Below are 6000 nucleotides of genomic sequence, written 5' to 3' on the forward strand. Positions count from 1 at the left end.
CTGTCCCGGCCACTCGGCCTCCCACGGGCTAATAACCGCTCGTTATATGCCAGACAATCAATGTGAGAGCGATTTCGGGAGACACGGGCCTGGAATTCCTCACAGAGCTTACCTTATAGGTAGGGAGAGTGGGCTTGAGGGAGCACTGAGGGGAGTCACTCACTAATTCCGAATGAGGGTGCTCAGGGTCACTCCACCAAGACCAAGACCGATGCACCTTGCAGTTGCATTGTCCAATTTGCAGGAGCCACTAACCACATGTGGCTGCTGAGCTCTCGATGTGTGGACTCAGTTAACAAAATGTAGAATAGCTAATAAGCAGTATTTTGGATATGTTCAGTTAAAATTTATTAAAATTAATTTTATGCACTTCTTTGAACTTTTTCTATGGCTACTAAAATGTTTAAATTTTATATATGTGGCTTGCATTACACTTCTATTGGACAGAGCTACCTAGAAACATTGAGATGAATTTGACTGGAAAAGATGAGAATAAACTTACTGTTAGAATCTGTTTATAATCTACAAATCGCATTTGTTACTTCATCATCACAACAATTCTGTAAAATCTTATAAACTTAAAAATAGGTGACAATCATTCCTTTAATATGTATTTATTTTTTCCTAAGTGCCAGGCACTGCAACTAAATGCTGGGAGTCAAAGATCCCAAAGGAGCTCTGTGTATTTAAGGATTCAGTCTGTGGAAACAGACATCAACAAATATTTGCAATAAAATGTAATGGATGCTAAAATGTAGGAATATACTTTGCACTAGGAGCAAAGAAGTGAACACATATGTGAAGGAAGTCAGAGAAGACCTCACAGAAGCCTTAAGGCAGAAGAGCAGGGAGGGCTCCATTATGGGAAAGAGGAGAATGTGCTAGGCATGCAGTTGGGAGAGGGTATAAAACATGTTCTAGAGAAGATCATAGGATATGTGTGGGGAGTGGTAAAACCAGGATTTATATCTCAGGTCCTGGAATTAAGTCCAAGTTTTCTTTTTATTTATGTTACCACTGGTGAGAAATACAAGGTGTGTTAATTGGGGTAGGCTAACAATACCAGTATCTCAGTAGATTAATACAATAAAGGCTTATGTTCCATATAAGTCACAGTGCATAGTGGGTTGGTTGGGGCCACTGGATGGGGCTTCTTGCAATCATGGAAGGACCAGTCTGCTTGTGTCTTGCGGCTCCATCGTCCCCTGTTGCTTTAGAATCATCCACTCTATAGGTCTCAGATAAAGGAGGAGAGCTGTGGCTGACAGTCAGAGATATCAGGAGCCAGCCCTAGAAATGGTGGAAATCAGTTTCACCCTATTCCCTTAGCCAGAATTCAGGTGTGTGGTCACATGGCCCTACATAACTGCAGTGGTGGCTGGGAAGCAAAATATATGTGCCTAGTAGAAAAGGAAATGGGGTCTGATGAACACTTAGCATTGCCTCTGCCACACAATATGAAATTGAACACAACGAAGCACCTAAACCTGACTTTACTTGAAAGGAATATTTGGGGAGAGCAGATAAATAGATATGAGAAGCAGCATAGACCATCCTTTCCTCTTTGGGAAATAAACCAGTGTGAGATTATATCCAAAACAAACAAAACTGAGGTAAAATAGACTTTGACCTAATGAAACCATAGTAAGTCATTAATATTTAATATACATCTATTTTATGCCAGAACCCTGTCTTAAACACCACTGGGGAAAATGTAAAATACTTTATATTATGCTTCTAATGTGCCATCATTTTAGCTGTCAATCAAGAAACTGTGAGGTGTAGATATTATCTCAGCATGGGTTCAGGGGCATTAAGTGAGCTGAAAAGCAAAATTGGGAATTAAGCCCTGGCCTTAGACATATAATCTGGTGCACTAGTCACCAGAGTGGTACCTTACCTTTCACAGTAAAAAATGGACAAGTCCAAACCTCCATGTAATATTACAAGGCAGAGTAATTAAATAAGCAATGAGAGTAGGCAGATGATTCCATTTTTTAAAAAGACTTTCTTATGGAATCATTTCAAGATCAGCTCTGAAGACAAAGTGTAGGAAGAGCATCTTGGATAGAATCAGAAGGCAGAAATGGACATGCCATAGGACAAAGAGCAGCGTTGTGAGGGTGTCTAGAGGAGAGAAAAATAGAAATGGGGACATTGATAGAAAGACTAGAATATGTGAGTCAAGGATTTTTATTTGCTATGTCAAACAATAGGGAGTCACTATATTTAGTGCTGTAAATGATATACCTGATGGGTCTCATTATATCATTCTTGGTGCAGGGTTGCCCCGTCAAGAGTTCAGAACAACAGAACCGTATTAGCTGGGCCCATAGCCAGGTTCTAGCATGTGGAATACAGAGTTCCTTAGGACACAGCAGTGTTCTACCTGGGGCTCAGGGAGAGCTCTAAGACGTTTAGGGCTCCAAGTTCTCTACAGGACTTAAAAAAAGAAAGAAAGAAAGAGAAAGAAAAACCTTAAGAGATTCAGTCTCTTGCCTGTCAGCCTTGGCTCCTTCATTTCTGAACTCCTGCTCTGATGTGGTTTGAATAAGGAAGCATAATGCAGGTGTTCACCAGTTTGGGATTGTGTTATAAAAGTTTCTTATTAGTCTGTTGATTGTCATGAATTATCAGCTTGGCTTATAAAAGCCTGTTTTTCCATAATGAAACCATTCCTTCAATTACTAATTAAAACCTAACCACCACTTATAACACTTTTTTTCTTCCATTCAAAGTTTTGCAGCTTGACATCAGAGATGAATTTTCTACCAACAGAGCAGTGGGAAGTTTTGCTTCCTCTATGCCCATGACTATACAAGAAAGAGGAAGGTTGAAGGAAGTCTCAGGTTAGGACTCCTGTGGAGAAAAAGAGTAAGAGCCCCCTAGTCAGTAATTAATAATTATAACTAACATTTGTAAAACACTTTAGTATTTACAAAGTGCTTTTGTGTTCATGTGATCTTCACAACTCAAGGAGATAAATTATCTTTTTATTTCTATAATCTTGGGAAGATATATATATATTTCTTAATCAAGAAAATGAATATCAGTCCACCTACTTTGTCAAGTTATTTTGAAGGTAAATGACATGAAGAACAGAGTTCTGGGTGTCTAGAGTAGAGAAAAAATGAAATGGAGACATAAACAACTTAATACATAGTAAGAATTCAATAAATGATAAAACCTAAGAATTGAAACTGGATAATGGGTGAAAAGAAGACTTTAGTAGAATGATGGACAGTGCAAAGATGGGGTGAAAGATCAATGTATTCCTGAGTCTTTTTCTTTTTTAAATATGCTTTATTGATTATGCTGTTACAGTTGTCCCAATTTATTTTCCCTTTGTTCCCCTCCACCCAGTGACCCCCTCCCTCCAGTTGTCCCCCCACTCTTAGTCCCTGCCCATTGATTGTGCTTATAGTTCTCAACATCTTCCAGTATACTCCACTCCCTCCTACTATGCTTCTTAATTCCTGTAGCATCTCCCTCCCTTTCCCCCCTTCTCCCTCACTACTGACCTCCCCCCAATATGTTCCCCATATCTATAATTCTTTTTCCATTCTTGTTGCCTACTTAGTTTGCCTTTATTTCTATTCCCTAGCTTTTGTTGTTTGTTGTTGTGATACAGTTTTCATTTTAATGTTCATAGTTTTGATCCTGTTTCTCCTAAACAAGTTCCTTTAACATTTCATATAACAGTGGTTTGGATCTAATGAACTCCTTCAGTTTTACTTTGTCCTGGAAGCACTTTCTCTGCCCTTCTACTCTGAATGACAGCTTCGCTGGATAGAGTAATCGTGGTTGTAGGTTTTTGATTTTCATTACTTTGAATATTTCTTGCCAGTCCCTTCTTGCCTGCAGAGTTTCTCTTGAGAAATCAGCTGATAGTCTTATTGGGACCCCTTTGTATGTAATTCTCTTCATCTCTCTTGCTGCTTTTAAGATTCTCTCTTTATCGTTAATTTTTGACATTTTGATTATAATGTGTCTTGGTGTGGTCCTCCCTGGGTCCAGTTTTTTTTTGGAACTCTCTGTGCTTCCTGGACCTGTAAGTCTCTTTCCTTCCCCAAGTTAGGGAAGTTCTGCTTCATTATTTTTTCACATAATTTTTCAATTTCTAGTTCTTCTTCTTCACTTTCTGGCAATCCTATGACTCGGACGTTGGCTTGCTTATAGCTGTCCCATAAGTTTCTGAGCCTCTCCTCATTTTCCTCATGTTTTGTTTCCTCTTTCTGCACTGGTTGACTGTTCCTTCCCTATGTTCCGATTTGTTGATTTGACCCCTGGTTTTATTTCCCTCACCACTAGTTTTGTATGTGTTTTTGTTCATTTCAGCAGGACTAGCCTTCATTCCTTCCCTGTCTTGTTTAAGATCAGCTGTTAGGTCTGCAAGCATTTTTGTAACCAAAGCTCTGAACTGTGCCTCAGAAAGACTTCCTATTTGCTGGTCTGATAGATTATATATTTGCTGTCTGGTCAGCTGAGTGAGTGGAATTTCTATCATGATCTGTGCCCTCCTGACAGTTTTGTGTTTACCTTTGCTTCTTGGGCAGGGCTGTCACACCTCCTATGCTATAGGGGGCAGAGCCCCATGCACTCGTCACTACCAGACGACCCTTCTCACCACACTGTGGCACTTTTTGTGGGGGTGGGGGTCCAAGATGGATTCGTGTTGTTCACTCTCCACTGAGAGACCAGGAGCCTCCTCCTCCGTCCCCACGCCCTCTGGGCCTCACAGTCTGAGGCAATAGGCATCTGCATTCCCCGGCGTTAGAATCACAAGCTGATGGGTCTGGTCTGCAGGTGGGGGTACTCCCCAGGTGCTCTCGCCTCCCCTTAAATACAGGTGTCTGTGCTTACCGCCATCCTGCCGCTGTCGCTGCTGCTGCCACCGCCGCCAGCACAGCTTGACCTCTCTGCCCTGGCTTCGCCCCTCCTACCTGTGTGGATGAGAACCACTTATTTATAACTTCATACGTTGGACTTCCATGTAGCTTTATTTTCTGTATCTGCTGGTTATTTCTGGTTTTGCGGTAGTTGTATTCCTTCTTAGTTGTGGAGGGAGATGGAGCGTGTCAGTCTAGGCCTCCATCTTGGCTGGAAGTATTCCTGAGTCTTAATGAGATAGATTGTTGGAATGGAGTGAGCCGAAGGTGTAGGCAGAAGAACAGGGTGCTTGAACTGGAGATAGGGAGGGTTGCAATTATTGGTAATAACTAGATATATGTTATGGGCTATAAAAGTGAGTTTCTGCAGTGGTAGAAAAGATTGTTTGAGGTAAGAAAGAGTCAAATATCTGAGAGGCTAGGGTGTTAGATGGGGATAGTATTCAAAGTATTTAACTACCAGTCACAGCATGGACATGGATCCATCAAAATAAGTGCAGATTAAAGCGCAGATGCAGGGTCCTGGGGACATCAGCAGCTGTGAAAAACAGTTCAGTATTTCAGTTATCATACTTGTGCAATTTATCCCAAGCCATAAGATGGATTTCCACATAGATAGTGAAGTCACCAGGAATGATGAGTTGAGGGAGTCTTTAATGAAAGAAGGAGAATGACCAGTTCAAGTGATAATAACTAGGAAAGGGTAGTGTGTGGAACGGTTTGATGGCATGTGCTTCAGAGTAGCAGGACATTATTTAGGGAGGAATGAAATGGTACTTGAGGCAGGAATGAAATCAACCATTTATATAATTGAAACAAAACTTTCCTGAAACAACACACATCTTAATTACAAGCAGTATATGCTGATGTTTTATATTTTATTACTTTATTTTAAAAGTATTCTATTTACTACATACTAATGGGTTGCAATTTAATGTTTGCAAAGCATTGGCATAAAAGTTGTAGGAGAAAAGAAAGCCATTCCTTAGAAAGGACTGCAAGGGAAGTGTGCTTGGTCCTCAAGTGGTAGCCAGGTTTCAGTTAGAAAAAGGAGGTGAAAGAAACACCTACCAAAGGAGGTCCAAGGATATATGAGTGTCTCAGTTTGTTT

Source organism: Furipterus horrens, unplaced genomic scaffold, assembly GCF_987537825.1.
Source record: "Furipterus horrens unplaced genomic scaffold, mFurHor1.1.pri manual_scaffold_4, whole genome shotgun sequence".
NCBI lineage: Eukaryota > Metazoa > Chordata > Mammalia > Chiroptera > Furipteridae > Furipterus > Furipterus horrens.